Genomic DNA, 19,071 nt, shown 5'->3' with positions numbered 1-19,071 from the left:
CAGTCCTTCAATCAGTTGAGCTACTCAACCCTTTGCACTATCCTCATTGGGTATGCTTTACCCTCCCTGTTCAGTGAGACCATCAGAGCTTTTATACTCTGCACATATTGAACACTTATTGGTGTAATTGTACTCACTGTGAAGACAATTTTTTTCCCAACTAGAGCCATCTGAGATGTCCATCCTCTCTGTTGTACCAGCAAAGATCTAGAAGGAATACCCATTTTTTACTTCCCATACCAGCAGCTGATCCCTTCTCTAGCAATTAAGTCTGGCATCTCCTTCCACATCTGGCTCTGAGGACAGGTGGGAGAAGTCAAGAGTAGGAGAGCTGAAACTAGCATGAACTGACACCTGTTTGTTTTTTTTTTTCAACACACATGGATGCAGCAGAGAACTTGCTATAGGAAGTTCTTGTCTCAGCCCTGGTTTCTGGACTTCCAGGCTTGCTCAATGACCTGACCTCAAAGGGTTGAAATGACAAAGTTTCAGTGTAGTGGCTGGGAGGTCTGAGCATGGGCACAGCCTTAATGTCAGGGTTAGGTGACAGAACTTTGGAAAGAGTTGTGAATTCAACTGGTGCCTAAAGATTGGACATTAAAGCCCAACATCTGTAGTCAGGCTCAGATATGGCAGAAAGCTTATCTATTTCACTTGCACAAAGCTCCAGGGATGTTTTGCAATCATCTGGATACAAATTACTCTTAAGCTGCACAGACACCTCTGTGCAAATGCAAGCCTCAAAATACATGGCTGAATTGTAGAGGTCTGGCTGGGAGCTGAGCAAAGACAGGTTCAGTGTCCTGGCCTGCTGCAGAACCACCTCAGGTGTGTGGTGCAAGCCCAGATCCTCATAAAGATTAAGATGCTTAATTCTCTCTGACTTAATAGTTGGGAGCCCAGCATTTAAGAGCCTTTGAGCTCTTGGTTCTCACATCTGTCTGCCTGAGCATGCCAATAGTTGTATTTCATTTCCTCACTGGGGAGGCGTGAGGGATGTGAGGATTAAAGCTAACCAGCGCGATGTGCCCTGACGGTGTCGCAGCAGTGGTGGTGTCTGTGCCAGGTGTAAAACAGAAGAGATGAACTAAAACACGGGGTGGTGGGAGTCATAAGCCAGTGGACTAAAATGAATATTGTCATGATGCTCTGAAAGGAACCATTGATTTCTGCCCTGTTTTTAAGCTTCTATATCTAGTCTGGGACTTGATGGTAATGCTCTTACACAGGCAAGGCTCCACCTCAGCAGGCACTCTGCGTGCACACAGCCTCACCTGTCTTGTCAGCAGTTGTGCTGCTGTTCTCCCTCTCATCCTAAACAAACATGTTCAGATTGTTGATGTGAATCCTCAGAGCTCTTTACTCATGTAAACCCATCACCTAAGCCGATGAGAGTTTTATCTGAGTGAAAGGAGGTGGAAAACGCCTGTGTTAGTTTTACGGTAGCAGTGGCATTGTCAGAGAGAAATGTTTAACCTTGGATTGGCACCGTGAGCTGCTGAACCAAAGGAAATCATTTGATGGGACATAAAATGTCATGGGGGCTCCCAGTCTGCAGCCAGATCCTGACAGGCAAAAGTAAACCCAAATTACTATTATTATTATTATTATTATTATTATTATTAATTATTATTTTCCCAATGCAGCTGAAATTCCTAACCAAGATTTGCTGGGCTGGGGCAGGGACCTTCCCCTCTGGTTTTGTACAGTATGGGGCCCAAAGGGGCAAGGGCTGGGGACTCCTGGCAGTGCTAGGTTACAAATAACAGCCAGAATGGAGTGACGAAGCATATTAACGAGCTGAGTTTTAATTCTGTGTCAGGGCTTTTCAATCCTTTCATGCTAGCTCAATTAAGCTAAGAGGTTGGAAAAGAAATCACCCTTTTTGCCCATCAAGGCAAAGGTCTGTATGAATTTCAGACCCATCTGATTCCAGCAGCAGTGAAACTCACTTAACTGCCCTAAGAATAATGTCTGCTTTATGCATTCAGCCCCAAAGAGCCATTTCTGAAGATGAAAACTGCAAGACTGTGGGCGCTAAAAAATTTGGCAGGCATCTGATCATTGTGTGAGCTAATAATTAAAGGAAAATGCATATGCAGATTATGAAAAAAAAAGCACTGCTGCAGTAGCAGGTTTTTTTTGGCAGACTGTCAGGGATCATTCAGCGATTTTTTGTATATTTATTATGCGCTAACACACACTTTGAACTTATGCAGTGTGGAGGGTCTTGATGAAGACTGCTGAATGTTGCTGTAAAATAGAAGGAGTGGAGATCAATAGCTGGGTGCCACTTAGTATTGGTGAAGGCAGGCAGATGGCCAAGGTGGGGATGTTTTTTAAGGTGTTTTTTGTTCTGCAGCTTGCTTTCTTTGATTTATAAGTATGGTTAGGTATCAAAGTATGCCAAGGCAGTTTCCTTGTCTCTCTTTTTTTTTTTTTTTTTTTTTTTTTTTTTTTTTTGACAGACTTTCCCTTTTTTAGACAATGAATTCATTTATGTTACCTCCGAGTGTCCTGAACTGGCAGGGAGTGAGTTGGGAGGCACAGATTTTTGCTAAGCAGGCATATGGTGCTTTTAGCTTGTGGTTAAACGTAGATGCTGCAAGAAACACATGTTAATAATAAAGATGTTAAGTGGGTACCAGTGGACTGGGTTGATTGCTAGGAACAGATCTCACTGTCATAAAACAGTTTAGAGCCTGAAGCACTTGGACCAGAGCACTAATTATTACATATTTTTGGTCTATTGTCTTGGCTCTGGGAAATGTATTATTTTTAGTGATTTTCATTACGTGTTGGATTTAAAAATAGACTGAATTACAGCTGGTCGTTGTTCTGCTGTGATGAATTATAGTTTGTTGAGGCAACTGCTTATTTTGTCTTGTCCCATGGCATTATGTGAAGCCAGACAATAAAAAAAGGAAATATGAGTGGCATTAACCTTTTGAAGTAGAAGGAAAAGGAGCCTTAATGAAATAGAGCAAATCAGGCAATTATATTGCAGCTCTTAGTTATCATATAAAAAAGGAAACAGTGTCCTATATCATTTAACTCTTTAACTCCTGCTTAGGAGGTGAGGTGTATGTATTAGAAACAGATGTCTTTGTGCTAAGTAACTGATTGGTGCTAATTAATAATGCTAGAAAAAGATACCACATTTAGAGATACAGAAAGGAGGAGAGTTAAAGTGATGCTTGATGTCTAATTTCTGCATTCTTCCTGTCTGATGATGCATCCGTGAGTGCTAGAAACTTTTTTTTTTCCCCTCTCGGATTTTCTTCTCCCTTTTCCTCTGCTTTTCTTCCCCTCCATTTTTTTTTTTTTTCTTTTTTTTTCCTTAGTGGATGGTAATGACATTGTTAATGGAGATGGTGTGGTTTTTTGTCCACAGTTTCTTGATTTTGAGTGTTTTTCAGTCTGGCTGGGTGGTATTTTCAAGAATCAAGTATGTTAAGAATACAAGCTCCCAAATAGGTCCCACAGGCATTAAAAAAATAAATCCCTCCCACTTCTTTTGCTGAGGGCATGATCAGATGAACTGCTCTGAAAAGTGCTGAGCCAAATGAAGCTATCTCCCTGCTGGGCCTTCCCACCCTGTTCTTCGTGAAGGTTGTCTCTGATTTGGTTTTGCATGTTTAACCATTTTTCTGATTACTTTTCACCCAGTTCAGTAAGGAATCAGGAATCTGAGTTAGATTTTTTTTTTTTTTCCTTTAAGAGAGGTTTTTCTTACATTTTTTTCTGTTAATCAAAATCATTTTGTGGATCTGGATTATAAAGTGAAGGCTGCAAAGTCCTAGGAATTACTGCTTGCTCATATCTAACACATCCTTGGCCAATAGAAATATCCAGAGACCAAGGGCTTCTCTCTCTTATTTATTTATTTATTTATTTATTTTTCTGTGTGTGTGTTTGAACGGACCCCTTTAAACTACTTTGCAATTTGAGGATCAGGAGACTGCAAATCAGAGTTTCTTATCTGTTTATGATTTAGTAAAACATCCCTTTGTATTTGACAGTGATTAAATTCACACCCATGAAACAAACTGTAAGCCCATACTGTCACTGAAGCAAAAATCATTATCTTCCATAGGTCTTGATCCTCCCATCTTCAGACTAGATGTGGTTTGTAGTGAACACGGTAGATCCAGGTTGACTTACTGCCAGTGGCCTGGCTTCCAAGACAAAACCAATCTCCATGCTTCTGCCCTGATAGCATAGCAGTCCCTGGAGTGCTACAGCCAAGGAGGGAATACTGCAACAAGGCTAGAAGTCTCAAACCCTTTCTTTTACAAACATTTTTCTTCATCTTAGCAGTCCCTATGGTTGGTGACTAGAAACTAGAAATTCCTGTCTTGAGGAGATGATGGCACTTGGTACCGTGGCAAAGGAACAAGCTCTTATTAAGATGCTGAAAGAAAAGAGAAAAGAGACAAGGTTTTCATTTCCAGCCTCTGGTCTGATAAATATCCCACATAAACTGCATTGAATACAATATCTTTTGCTGAGGAATAAATGCCCAGGCTTTGGCCTAGCATGAATTTGAAATTTCAAGGAATTGCTCAGGCTACTAATCAGTGAGTTGATGTTCGGTGAAGAATAGTACCTTGATTCAAGTTGTTGGCTTGGCATTTATTTTTAATGAGTGATATTGCTTCAGTTGTCAGCTCTTCTGTTTGGCCTAGGGCCTCAGTTTCATGCCAGAAAAACAAGATGGTAGCTATTTCCTTTGCCTGTCTTGTAAACTGTTTGGGGCAAGACCCAGCTCTCCTATTAACACAGCGCGTGGCAGACAAGGTTACTGATCTACACTGGGGCCTTTTGGCATGATGTGATCCAGCTGGAAACATGTAATTATGTACTTTTGAAGGTGGATACCTGAAATAAGTTTTCCTAAATCCCTGCTTAGATATCTTGGATAGATGCAAGTCATTTAGTTTCCTGAGGAGGTGAATACTCATCTGCAGTTCCTACCGCAAGGGCCCTCTTGACTCATCTGAGGTGAGTGGAGAAAGAGAATTTCATCTTCTGAAACTCGGCCTACAGCACGATCTTACTGGAAAGGACTAGGCATCCACCCAGGGCCTGCATCCGTGTGTGTATGCATGTTTCATGTGTGGTCCTTCTGGATTTCTTCCAATGCAAAGGTTTTCACAGAACAATTAAAATGCAAATGCAGATGCAAATTGTGGCAGACTCAAACGGCAAACTTAGGGGTGGAAGGATCATAATACGTGTCATCTCTGGCATTTTTCTCCCTCTCTCCCCACTGTTTTTGTTTCACCAGGCTATAATTTCCCCAGACAATGAAGTTCTCAAAGCCTTGTCAAAACACAAATGGCAGCCTAGTTTCAGGCTGCTTCACAGTATTGATTCCCCTCTCAAATAAAAACATCTCTAGAGTAAAATCCAACAGGCAAGTGCTTGCATCTGAGACTATGCCCTACTGTAAGGGCAGAGGGATTGCTTGGGAGTGCGTGGTACCTTCCATACCTGGCTTGCATCTTGACCAGGGTGAAGACTGGTCCCAGCCAATTCAATATGTGAGTGACAGTACCTGAAAGATGATTTCCTTGGTTTAACTGTAATATTTTACTCTAAATTAACACTTGTTATATGGTCACATTACCTATTTTTTGCAGTATAGAAAGAGATACTCTGTTTACCAGCATACACACACACACACATATGGAGAGAAAATGCCTGTCTCATTTCAAATGGTCCAAAGATCAGAAATTGAACTTGCCTGATTCGCCCACAAGTTCCATAGAAGGCTTGAGATTTGGATTTACACACAGTTTTAGCTCTTAATTCGAGTGTCTCACTTTGTAGCTTCTTCCCTTCTGCTCAGACTGTCTCACTGAAGTTTTTGTGGCTGTTGTGAAGTACAGTGATGTGATTCCTGATGAGCTTGGCCATATCATGAAGGGATAGCTAAAGTCTAGGGTGGTCGTTCCAGTGTGAAATGTCTTCTAAGCCTTCCTCCATCTCAACCTGCTCCCTTTCATTTTAATTATTTCTTTGTTCATCCTCCCATTCTCAAAGACAAGGATAAAAATAAAATAAGCTTGGGAACTAGTTGTGGAACTAATAGCAGCCATTTGCTGCTATTATGTCATTTGCTCTGCTTGTGTGCCTTGCCCTTGCCGATGCATCTGTGTTGTCTATTTAGATTGCAAGCTCTTGGGGATTGCTTGACTGTGTTGTTTGTACCATACCACAGTCTGACTCTGCTTTTGGTTGGTTGTAAATTACTGTCTTCATAAACACAACAGAATGTAAGATCTTCTACTCCTAGAGAGGTGAGCCAGGAGCTCCTGTTGCTGTTGAACTTTCTGCACCTGTGCTGTAAGCAAGACTGCAGTTTTCAGAGACCTTATTTCAGCACTGCTTTATGATTGCTAAATTTAATGCAAGAGACCATATTCTAGTTCTTCTCATCTCCTTGCCATGCTTCTAAATAAAGGACAGGTACATTGCAGCTAAGCCTGAATCTTTGCATAAATGTTTCTGGCTCTTCAGTGACCCTAGGAGACAACAAAAGTACTAGAAGATGCACTGCATTTAGTGGATAGACCTCAACAGATATTACTCAGGGTAGACATGAATCTGAGTTTTCCTTCCTTGATAACAATCACTAATATGTGCTTTTGTTATACACCTTCTTGGTCTACAGGGCCTTCTATCATAGGCATGCAATGAAAGCCACTTGTGATCTAGGTATACAAATTTTATAAATGTGTATGTCACAGACACTACCTGGATCAACAGCATCCCAGCAAGCAGAGTGTCCACAGAGAACACATAAGCTTGTCTGACTTACCTGTGTTCGAATATTTTCAGAGGCTAAATATTATGGAATATAGTGCTTCCTTGTATATCTTCTTGGTTATGGTGTTGGTTTATATTAATTGGGATTATTTATCTATCTATCTATCTATTTATTTATTTATTTTTAATTTGGCCACTTTGTCAAGTGAGTTTGCGTCACAGTATTGGGAAGTCAAAACCAGAGATGAGATGACTGAGTGTAAAAGAACTCTTTCTGTGGTTTAGGCACCTTTCAGGTGTCTGAAAAAAAAAAAAAAAAAAAAAAAAAAAAAAAAAGCACCCAAAACCACTCTAAAAATAGTGTTAGATAATTTCTTTTGTAGATCACTTTAGGAACAAGTTGGAATTTTGAAATCTGAAGCTCTTTTTGCCCCTGTCTATTTGCTTGATTATCATAGAACATTTATTTTGTCAAACCTTCTACCTGAGGCTTGTAACAGTGAATATAATTACTTGTTCCTGATGCTACATCAGTCTCAAAACTACCTCAGAATTTGGCAAAAGAACACTTGAATCTTCTGTTGTTAGAGTGGGATGAATCAAGATGAGACACTATTATCTTTAAAATCAAACGGAGGCAGCCAACTCCTACTGAAGCCTTTGTGAGGATGGCAGCTTTCTGCCTGTTTTCTGAAAACAGGAAAGAAAGAAACCCAACCTTTCATTAATAGCTTGGATATACACAAAGGGACACAGGCAACTATTTTAGCATCTACTGTACCCTGCTACATAAACCACACTGCACTAATTATACAAGTCAGGGGCTGGTTGAAGGACAGTTAATTGGTTTTCAGAATGTCTCAATCAACACAGGCAGCAAGACACATGTCCAAGGATTTGAAGAGTCAGCAGTAATAGATGTCTGTGAATTCTCTGTTGCAAAGTAAACCTTTATTTTCACTACAGCATGTTTTATAGTGCAATAAAAAAGAAGGAAGTCAATAGCTATATCTAATATAACTGTAGCTGAAAAGATACTTTACTGATTCAATATTGCTTGAAGGGCAGTGTAATATAGGTATTTGACCTTAACCAAGGGCTCACATGCAGGTATTGGGTTCAGGCTGAATTGTTGATGAAAGAAAGTGAGCCCAATCTGGATTGAGAACATGTTAAAATAAGTTAGCTTCCACATTATTTTTTACAATAGATTATTAGTAGTCTAATAATCTATTTTGCCTTTAAACCTGGTTAGGCCCACCTATTCCTGAATGTTTAATACAGATGTATCTTTCTTTTTGTGCCAGAAAATTAGTGCTTTTTGGTGAAAGTCATACGTTTTATTGGCGTTTAAGTATTGTTTTTTTTTTTTTTTTGTCCTAGTTAGTAAAACACTTGCTTTAATTTTCTGTTGTTTGCTTATTATAGAAATATAAAGTATAGAAATATAAAATAATTTCAGTAGGAAGGGATGGACCTACAAAGATCATTGAGTCCATGTCAAACTACTTCAGGGCTGACCCAAAGCTAAAACATATTATTAAGGGCATTGTCCAAATGCCTTTTAAACACAGCCAGGCATGGGGCATCAACCACCTTTCTAGGAATATTGTTCAGTTGGGTTTGATGATCTTTGTAGGCTCCTTTCTAACTGAAACTATTCTATATATTTCTATATTCTAAAACCTTTTATCATCTCCCACATAAAATATTGAAGGCAGCAACGTTAAAAAAGGAAAAATATGGCTGCATGACAAACCCTTTTCTCCTGAATTCTGAAGCACAGATATTCTGCCAACACACTGAAATTACTATTAGAATAACTGGGAACACTCCCATAATAATCAGGACTAATACCTGATTCATGGAGTCTTACAGCATCATTTGTAGGTTCATCAGGGCTTCTACTGTGAAAAATCAGAATTTCATTTCTGCTACAATAACTACTTTTTGGGGGAAGAAACAAATAAAAAATCTGTAAGGTTTGCAGGTGCAACTGTATATCTTTTCAAGTGTAACTACATCCTCTCTAGCAGCAACCCGTGTAGTATTTGCAGACAAGTATAAGCTTGCTCTGACTGTACTGTTAGCAGACTGGAAGCCCTGTAACTCTAGTCATCATGTTTCTGAAACTGAGCTAATAAGTCTGAGAGTCTGCATATACTGACTCTGCACTCTGCTAACACAACTGAGATTCAGCTTGCACCTTTGGCAGACCGAGCTTATATCTTTTGCAAAAGGCTGTGGACTTATACCTTGAATGTTTTCCTGAAGGCTGCTAGTGTCAGCAGCAACTAATGGCTTTTTAAAGCTCTGCATGATGATCCTGTTGATTTTAGAAATAATGAAGTTAGGCCAATGCTAAATCTCAGACTAAATAGTCTCTTTGTGACTTTGTGCTCCCAGCCTGAGTTCCTCTGAAAGACAGCTGGTGACTGAGTTTAAGAAACATACTTAAGATCTTAGGCAGTGATTAAACAATTCATTTTGGCATGTGTGTAAAAGCTCAGTTAAATAGAAGTCTTAACCTGATTCTTGCACATGCAAAAGGTTTATTGGCTCCAAAGAGGTAGAAAATAGCTGGTAGGTTAATGGCAGTAGTTAGAAAAGACATCTCTGCAAACATTCCAGAAAATTTGCTACGAATTCCAGTTTGTTCAGAATGTGCTTTTTTGTTTGTTTTGTTTTGTTTTGTTTTCATGGCCATGCCTTCTGTTTGATTTGATGCGTTTTTTTCAGATTAGTATGTATTGTCATCATGTTATCTGCTGCTCAGATGACCTCTTTCTACATTCTTTATGAGTAAATAATTTTTTAAAGAAAAGGGTTCTGGAAAATTTTAGACAGAGATGTTTTAAAATTTGGAAAACTGATTTAAAAAAAATTAATGTCCATATTCTGAGGATAAAACATAATTTTGGACAGTCTACCTGTTGCCACTGGTACAGAACAGATAGAATGGAGATATGTGTGACAGCAGTGGCCTCAGTGATTTTCTGGTTCAAATAGGGTCAACAGCAAAATCAGGAAAGCATTAGGGAAAGGTTTCTGATGCTTCTGACACACCACAGTGCTCTGTTAGCCCATGGCTCCTGGTCTGCACAATGTTGCTGTTCTCTTCCAGAAGTCTGAGGAAATGGTGATGGCTCACGATGATTTTCCTGAGGAGCTTTCTGCTACAAGGAAAAGCCTGCTTTGAAAAGAAAGCAGCATAAATGACCTGTTTCTCCCCGAGTGATTACTTAGTAGTAAGGTTTAGAGATAATTAAAGTACACATCTTCTGGAAAATCATGTTGGTCTTTGCTTTAATCTGACCTTGACTCTTTCTGGGGTGTTAATGCTAGGAAGAGGTATGGTTGTTGGTGTGGTGAAAGGAAGGCTGAGAAGTGAAATGCTACCATGAGTAAGAAACTGCAGCAGTGAAAATGTTGACTTTTCAAGGAGTGTGGACTAAAGGAAGAGAAAAGAGGGTAGAGTTTTCCAAGAGGTTGTGATATGAAGGTGCACTGCAAGGGCATTTGAGGAACAGAAAGTATTAAGGGGAAACACATCATCACCTCTAGGAATGCAGAAGGTTCTTAACCACAGACCAGCTTGGACTGAAGATCAAAAATCCTTCCTCAGCTCTCCTGTGCCCATATGTGTGACTGTGGTATCCTTGCCCCTTGACAGTGTCTCCTCAGGCTTTGCTTTGGTCAGTCACAGCCTGAAATACTGGTTCTTTCCTGGTTTTCTTCAGAAAGGTGCAAAGCCAGAAACACAACTGGCAATTATATTGTAAGCTTGCTCTTTTAAAAATAATGAAGTACAACAAGATCCATTGTTTGTCCAGTTGGCCAAATTGTTCCTTGGCATAATTATTTGATGACTGCATTTCATGTGAAGGTTCCATGCTGAAAGGGTTACTAATTAACTCTAAATGCTACAGGGCTATCACAGACTACAGTAATACATTAGCAGACATTATTAGAGTAGAGGACTAAATCAGAATTTGAAAATGTGCTTGGTTAAGTTTTGTCTACATCTTAGTACTACTTTGTGATAATGTAGAAAGAAATAAGGCACCTGCAAACTCTGTGAAATGATGTTGTGGGCTCTATGTGGCCTACAAGTGAGAGATTCCCCATCATTTATGGGCCTACAGCTAGATAAATATATGGTTGCCACCTATGTCAGCTGTTGGATTTTTCTTATCATTTTGTTGCTCATTTGCTAAAGTTAATAGACTTGTGTTTACTCTTTGAGGGTTGTAAGTAGAACATCTCTGCGAGGTGCAATCTAATTCACAGGGAAGGCTTCAATCCTGTAGAGGTCTCAGTCTTAGAGATGGCTTCAGGTGGAGAGAGAATCTGCCCACAGTAAGCCACAGGTTCTCCATGGGGCTCCCGATTAACAGTGGGATATGGCTGCATTAATCAGGTGGAGGACCAAACACTCTGCTATCTGAAAGGTCTCTCGATGAGAGCTTTCATATTCTAGAGGGAGAACAATGTGTGTTCATTTTATATACCTCAATTTGTAGTTCCTATGGTTTCATAGTAATTTTGGATATAAACGTCTCAGTGTTCATGCTGATAGGAATTAATTTTAATGTTAAAGAAGCTTTATTTCAAGGACTTGTGTTGAGAGTAGCTGAAATTATTCTAATTAAAGATGATTCTCATTAGGATTTGGGTCCTAGTTTAAACTACTCTTTTTGATTTACTGTTTTCTGAAAGCTTCTTCATGGCTGAGGATGTACAGAAGTATTTTTGTGACTTAGAAACTGAATTCATTGAACAAATTTTAGTATACCCAGTAATTTTGCACAGCACAGCAAAATATAAAGAACAAAAATGCCTCTGCCATTTTCAGAGAACAATAAGAAATCCCAATCAACAGTACACTACACGAAAATATTTGCAATGGCCTTGTGGTCAAAATATCTGGAGACTAAATTTCAAGCTGACGAGGAAAATGCCCTTATGGGTATAATTCTTTTGTTTATGTGACAGCACTAATTCTCCTCGAGTCCTGTGTAAGGGTGAGCTGTCCTGTAGAAGGCTGTAGCTTGGGAAAGGTTCAGAAGTAACCAGTTTATTCTCAGTATTCAGTGGGCAGATTACAAACAAGCAAGAATTACACATTGCAGCAATGCAGTATATAAACAAGGGGGTTCCCCCCCTCCTTTTTTTTTTTTTTTTTTTTTTTTTTTTTCGCACTAGTGAGGCGTGTGGCCAATGTCAAGTCCCAGTACTCTTAAAATTAAAATGAAATGTTATCATAAGATCCTGTCCTGAGCCACAGGCTAAATTTCTGTGGACCTTGGGATACATAAACCTGGTTGCTATTATTGCTGCTTCCCTTATACAGGAACAAGCACAAGGGGCAGAGTTAGGGTTTCTCTTTGTCTTTCATGTGCACCTTGTGGGTGCACCATGTAGCAATTAAGAGAATTTTGAAAGTCAGAATATTTTGTAAATGTGAATATCTTTGACAGGTGTGAGCAAATTTTATTTTTTATTTTTTATTTTTCCCTGGGTAGCCATGTATAATTTTTTTTTTTTTTTTTTTAAACCAGAATTTTTAGTGAAACCAAGGTTATTTGGAGTTCTGAGTTCTGAAGGCAAATGAACATTTCATATATTTAGGAGATTCTTTATATAAAATTACAGCAGGCTTAAGCACAGTAGATCAGTATTTGTGATCTAATTTTTATATGTATAACATATATTTGTTAGTTTGTTTTTTCCAGGAAGACTGAAGGTATGCAAGGTGTTTGATTTGGAGAGGGTGCACAAATGAAGCTTTAACTTTTGTACAGCTTCTGTGATTACACCTTGAAGACAGAGCAGGTTCCTTATGGGAATGGCTTTGTAGGAATGGTGTAAGCAAAGAGTATAAGTTTCTGTAAGTCTGAACAGCCAGATATAATGTCATACAGTGAAGAGCAAAGAACATAGGTAATTTCAACAGCATAAGGACTCTATCCTTGGAAAGATTAAGTCTTGGAAAGACTTGTAGATTAAATCAGGTCATCATCTGAACATGAGCTACAGACACTTAACTGAAATGCTAATACAACCTTGCAGATATGAATACCAATGTCTGAGCCTGAAGCTGAGAGCCTCTATTACCTCTGTACTTGAGTGGTGTAGCATCCACTGTAATGCTGTGTCCAGCTCTGCATTTCAGGAATGATTTAGAAATTGGAAAGTGTTCAAAGAAGAATACTCCTAAGCTTCAGAGGACCACAAAACATGCCTTGTTGTGAAAGATTCAGAGAACACAACCTGATTAGATTACTGAGGGCTTAAAGGGTGATTTTGCTGGCCTGGGAGTACCTACTTGGAGAGTAGAAATGTGATTAAAGAGGGTTTTCCAGTTTGACAGACAAAATTATAGCAGATTCAATGGCCGAGGGTTGAAGAAAGGTGTAATTGTAGTAGAAAGATGGTGATTAAAAATAAGCAAAATTAAGTGACCCTTGATGTTGTAGTGCAAAATTTCAGGTGATTACTGGAAGATGTTCTAAAAGATCTGTACTCTAGTGAGTGGTCTTGGGTGGGTTTTTGATATGCAAATCTCTGAGGATTTCCCAAGGGGCAGGATACACCTTTGTATAGTGTATTCAAACCCCTCTTCTCATGGCAAGTTTTGCAGTTTCTATGCACATAATTCTCTGAGGTCCATGCGCCGCAGATTTAAATACTGCTGTTCAATCTGAAGTCAAAGGTGTGAAACAGGAATTTGCCAAGGAAAGTCCCATGGTCTGTGATGTACAAATTGCCAGGCTAAGTCATTGCCATGGGTTTCCTCTAGCTTTGTTGTCTAGGAATCTTAGCCCAAGATGTGGGTACATCTGCAGTACATTGATGCATTAGCCCTTACTCAGCTATTGCTCCCTGTCCTGTAAAACACTTATGTACAGAAGATGACTAATGGGTTTAACCATATTGCTTACAAGTTTTACAGCACTCGTGCCTCAAGCCAAATCCCTTCTGCTACTACTCTGGTTCAGTGGTTTTCATTGTCTCCGTTTTGTCTGTTGTGTTCACACATGAAAATGAGGCAGAAAGGTGCCAAGACAGGCTTTTTATTCAATTAAACGATCTTGGATACTGAGAGCTGAGTGGGCAATGGGTTGCAATACTAAGGGATCTGCTCGGCACAGGCACTTGGTCTCAGCCCCATGCCATTCTCTTCTGGCAAAAGCATTAAGAGAATTGGGCAACCTGCCCACAGGAAAGTAGTTTTTTTTTTATATATAATAATAATAATAATAATTATTATTATTATTATTCTTTTACTTTTACTGAGTTATTTTCTAACAGATTCAGTTCCCTGACATGTTCCTCTGTAAGGATGCACAAGTACTTGCCTTGGAATAAGATAGAGGGCAATTTTAGGACATGACTGGGCATTTGGGGAATTTAATGATGCTTAAATACCAAAACAAAACCAACCAAACAAATCAAATACAACTTGGTTCTGTTGTTTAAACTCTTATTTATTACTGTCCTTATATGTTTGTACACGATTTTATTCTCTGATTATTAGAAAATATCTTGCTGCTAGTTCTACTCAGTTTTGGGGGGGTGCAGAAGACGATGCAATTAGATATCATTTTTAAGGTTTAAAATATTGTAACTGAATGAATGATTATTTCCTTTCATGTTGAGTTTGCCTGCTTTTACATCCAGCTGCTAAACTGTGAATCCCCAGTCAGTTAAGCCCATTTTGATGGATTGGATTGACACAGATATCCATTTACCTCCATTTTTTATTCCAGCTCCCTTTTACCAAACAATTATGGAACAGCAATAGCTTCCTGCTGGGCAGACAAATTCTTCCTGTCCTCCTTTAATGCAGCCATGCATTTTTCCAAGTGATGAATGCAGTAGAACCAAATTGTATGAATCTACGATCTGTTCCAGCTGCTGTTGAAGAGAAATGATTAAAACAACAGCAACAAAGTGGAAAGAAAACTCCCTGCATTTTTTCTCTGTGCAAGCAAATGCCCTATCACTGAGTGTAAGCAGCAAAATGCATTTTGAGACTCAAGAACCAAATGTGCATATAAGCAATAAGAGGCTAAATGAATAATAGAGCAGAATGGCATGACACCATATCACAGTCCTCAACTAGTAAGTAGCACAGTTCAACCTCAAAAGCTACTGAGTAAGACGAAAATGTCTCTTTAACAGTATTAGGGGACAATTTATTATGTGTATCCTTCGAGTGCGGCACAATGTCACTGCAGGCCCATTGCATTTGCATTATTTCCAGACAACGGCAGCAGCAGAAAAGGACACTGATTTATTTCAGAGCAGGCACAGGTGATTTTTATGTCTGTTGGGACTCAGCCAGATATGGCTTAACCCATTCAAGTCTTTTCTGCTTATAAGAAGAGGTGTCTTTTTGTAACATCCTTATCTTCCAGCTCAGATTTCGTTTAAGCTACCTGAGGAAAAGATGGAGGATTTAGAAGTCTTTTGCTCTTTTTGACAGTTACTAAAGCTTTGCTCAATTCAGAGAGAATGAGTGATCAGCAATAGTTTAATTTGCTTAAAATAATTCCAATGATCATTTTCACTAGCAGCTTTTAACACTGTGTGATTTCCACACCCCACAGTAGCTAAAAATGATTGCCTGATAATAATATTCCCTACTGCATGTAAGCTAATTTGCCAGGCTTGAAAGATAACATACACACACAAAAACAAGTCACTATCTGGCTGTCGTGATCCAGTCAAAGCATGCAGGCTTTGTTTCTGTTCAGCTGGAGACCCCCAAGGGCTGCCTGCATGCCAGCTTTCCAACATGATAGCAGAGGAAATCTGGCATCTTGCTAGAAGCACCAGTCTGCAGAGAGATGCAGGACTGGGGCTGGGACTGAGTGTAATCTTTAATGGCAATTAGGGAAGAAAGCAGAGGTGTTAATCCAAAGAAATTACAACTGGCTTCTGATACTTCATCAATTTTATTCCTTCCATAAATCAGTTAAGCACTAGCATTTTTTCTCCCCTTCTGAACAGCTGCTTGATGCTCTGTGCACATGTGGCTGTAATTTTGCTGATAGGTGAGAGATGCAGAAAGCCAAAGCGTGAATTTGTGTCCTGTGTGAAGGAGTTCTTGCATAAGTGGAGGGATGTACACTGTGCTCAGTCGTGTGGCTGAGAAAGGGTATTTTTCTCAGGAATGATCCAGGGTTTATTTATTTATTTATTGCATTCCAAATAGGAGTGAAAGCTGAACATTTTGAAATTTTCTCAGAGGATCTTAAAAAAAACAAAATCCATTAAAATCCATTAAAATACTTCCACTTTTTTTTTTGTTTGGAAACAGGCACTGTGAGTCTGATTGAAAGTGTCAGGACAGGACAAACAAAGGAAAACTACCTAAATGCCACAAATTCTTAAAAAAAAAAAAAAAAAAAAAAATCTGAAGATGTATTGTTCCAGAGTGATGAGACAGGGTAAGTCAATATTTTTGGAATCGATTCTTTGGCAGTCTACTAAAATGAGGTTCTGGCAAGTTAGCCCAGTTTTGCAAGGAGTTTCCACTTTTCGCTGTACTTTAAGCCTCTGTCCTGGGGCACTACTCTGCTGGACTTGTCTCTGCTCTGGCCTTCTCTGCTCTGCAGGCCTTTAGCACTCTACCTGCTGCAGGAAGGTAGAGCTTGGCCAGCGCACAAATACCAGAGAACAGTTCAGTGAGTGCAATACATGCAAATGTATTATTTTATTATCATGTGTTTTTACTTTTTGTTTACCTTAGCATGTTTGGATGTCTGTGATAAGTCAGGGCTACTTGTAGGAGTGTAGAACAAGCACTTGTTTGGTGCCTCCAGCAAACACAGGCATGGGTGGAAGCCACTGAAATGTAGCTCCTTGGTGTCTGTGGACCTTCTGGGGAGATATTCATGCACTCTCAGTGTCCTCACCATGAATTTCTGCCTTCATCTATATCCAGGAGGCAAATGGGTCTCCGTGGGTACTTCACATTGCAAAAGCAGTGTATAGTAGGGTCAGCTCTACCACTGTCCTTCTGGGCAGTCTGTGGCATCTTTCTGGGGTCCATTTCTCCCCTTAGTAACACAATTTGTTCCTTTTTAAAGCATTTTCAAGGTTTTTAACAACAGAAAGTGATGTTATGACTCCATGATTTTGATAGCATTGTATGGACTTATGGAGAATCTAGGTGTTGATGGGTCAGGCACTGTGTTAACTACAACTAGTAGGAAGACTTGATCTTGGCCTTAAGGAATTTACAATAAGACAGCAGACAAGTCACAATAAAATAAAATAAAATAAAATAAAATAAAATAAAATAAAATAAAATAAAATAAAATAAAATAAAATAAAGGCAAAGTAGGGGAGAAAATGGTCCCTGGGACACATATAGTCTCATAAGTTAACAATTTTCACAGCTCCTGCTGGGTTTAGTTTGGCTTCTACTTAGTACAAAAGGCTGTCAGATCTGCTAGCTATAAATCACATATTCTGAATAGGAATTACCTGGTGTTGTGGTGAATTAGATATCTGCTCTCCGCAGAAACATTTAAAACTGGCAGCTGAACACTGTGTAATAATAAAAAAGTCACAGTGTTTTGAAAAAAAATACCATTTTCTACAGAAAATATTCTCATTATAGTAATGGTTCTCTTGCATAGTAAACCAGGGTGATGAACCAGGTTGAGTGAGGAAGGGACAGATTTAAAAAATAAATAAATACATTTTTACTTCTTTTTGCTGCTTTTTTTTCCATTGGCAGATGAAATACCCTTAAAATACCAGAGGACCTGAATGTTGCCTTTGTTGATCATTGAGTTCAGATGTAGTTGAGCTGACCACTGAATTTAGATCTGTAACAAAGAGTTGGTAATTTTTGCTCACCTGTCTAATTGATGCAGGAGACAAGTAAATATACAACAACTTCTTACAGAAAATAGATTCGGGGTATGATTTAAATCACATAATCATTCCAATAAATTATATAAAATAAATATGCCAAACACTGCATAAATACCTTATATTAGTTTTTAAAGGAATATACATATTTTAAGGGTGAAGGGATGTTTATTCATGAATGCTGTGCCCAACTTTCATAACTGCATTAACAAGCAGCATCGTCAGATGTCCCCTGCAGAAACGTCCATCCCTGGTGGGGTTGTACATCCATCCATCTGCTTATTGCAGCCTCCCTGCCCATACAGCAGAGCTGGGTGAAGGGGGTACCAATATCCATCTGCCACGTTGCCAGAAGGGTTGTTTTACCAGGCTTTGGTGAGGGGGTTAACTCGCTGCAAGAAGTTGAGGCATTCCCTTCACTGGTTCTGGTAACCTTCATCAGCAAGGTGATTACAAACCTTATGAGGAAAAAGGAGGAGGTTAGGTTTCATGCTGGCAGAGCTATTCCAACCATCATTCTCTTAATTTGTAAACTTATATCTTTAAATAAACGTTTGCTTTGTCTAATTAGAAATAAATATTATAAGAGCAAGTGGAGAACTGATAAAATTCCAACTTATACCACAAGTCTGTGATTGCAATTTGTTATTTAAAGTTGTTCTGCTTCTATTTGCCCTTTCAGACTGTGGGAAAACGAACACTAATCCAGTATGTAGGGTATTTTACTGTGATAAGGATGAGAAAGAAACAGACCTCACATTTCCCAGAGACAATACATGTCTCTTTGTCCCTCCTTCCACCGAGGAAATGAAGACCTGTTTTCCTATGCTTTTTCTCAGAAGCTTCTTCCTTTAGCTGTGACCCACTGGTAGGTATGAGTGATCCTTTACTGGTCTAATGGCAGTTTGAGTTTAATAAATCAAAGGTTCTTTTTCAGTTATTTTTCTTACATACACAGGCAAAGGACTAGAAACATAGTCCTAACTCAGAAATTTAAGTTGACAATTTCCCCTTTTTCACCCTGGAGCAGGCACTAAGGCGGTGCTCTCATGTACACAGGTTATACATTTTCCTGGACTCCTTTGTAGATTGAGTCTTTTAGCTGCCACCAAAGATGACTCCAGCTCAGCCTGTGTATCAAAGAGGTGGGTTAAACAGGCATAGTTTCAAGTCCCAGGAAATAGACACAGATCCCTTTGGTTTGAATTACCCAATCTTCCCAACGGGCCTTCAGAATGCTTTAAAAATGTCATTTCTAATGTTGGTTTAATCAGATTTTTCTCTTCCTCTCTTGTAGCTACAAACTTTGCTCTGACATCTTTCAGCTTGTATCATGCAGAAATGACTGCCAATAAATGTATTATCTGGGAACTGCAATGTGCTCTTCTGATAAAATACCTCTGT

Source organism: Aythya marila, assembly GCF_965140915.1.
Source record: "Aythya marila genome assembly, chromosome: 2".
Lineage (NCBI taxonomy): Eukaryota > Metazoa > Chordata > Aves > Anseriformes > Anatidae > Aythya > Aythya marila.
The sequence above is the reverse complement of the archived record's forward strand: the minus strand, read 5'-3'. Positions refer to the sequence as shown.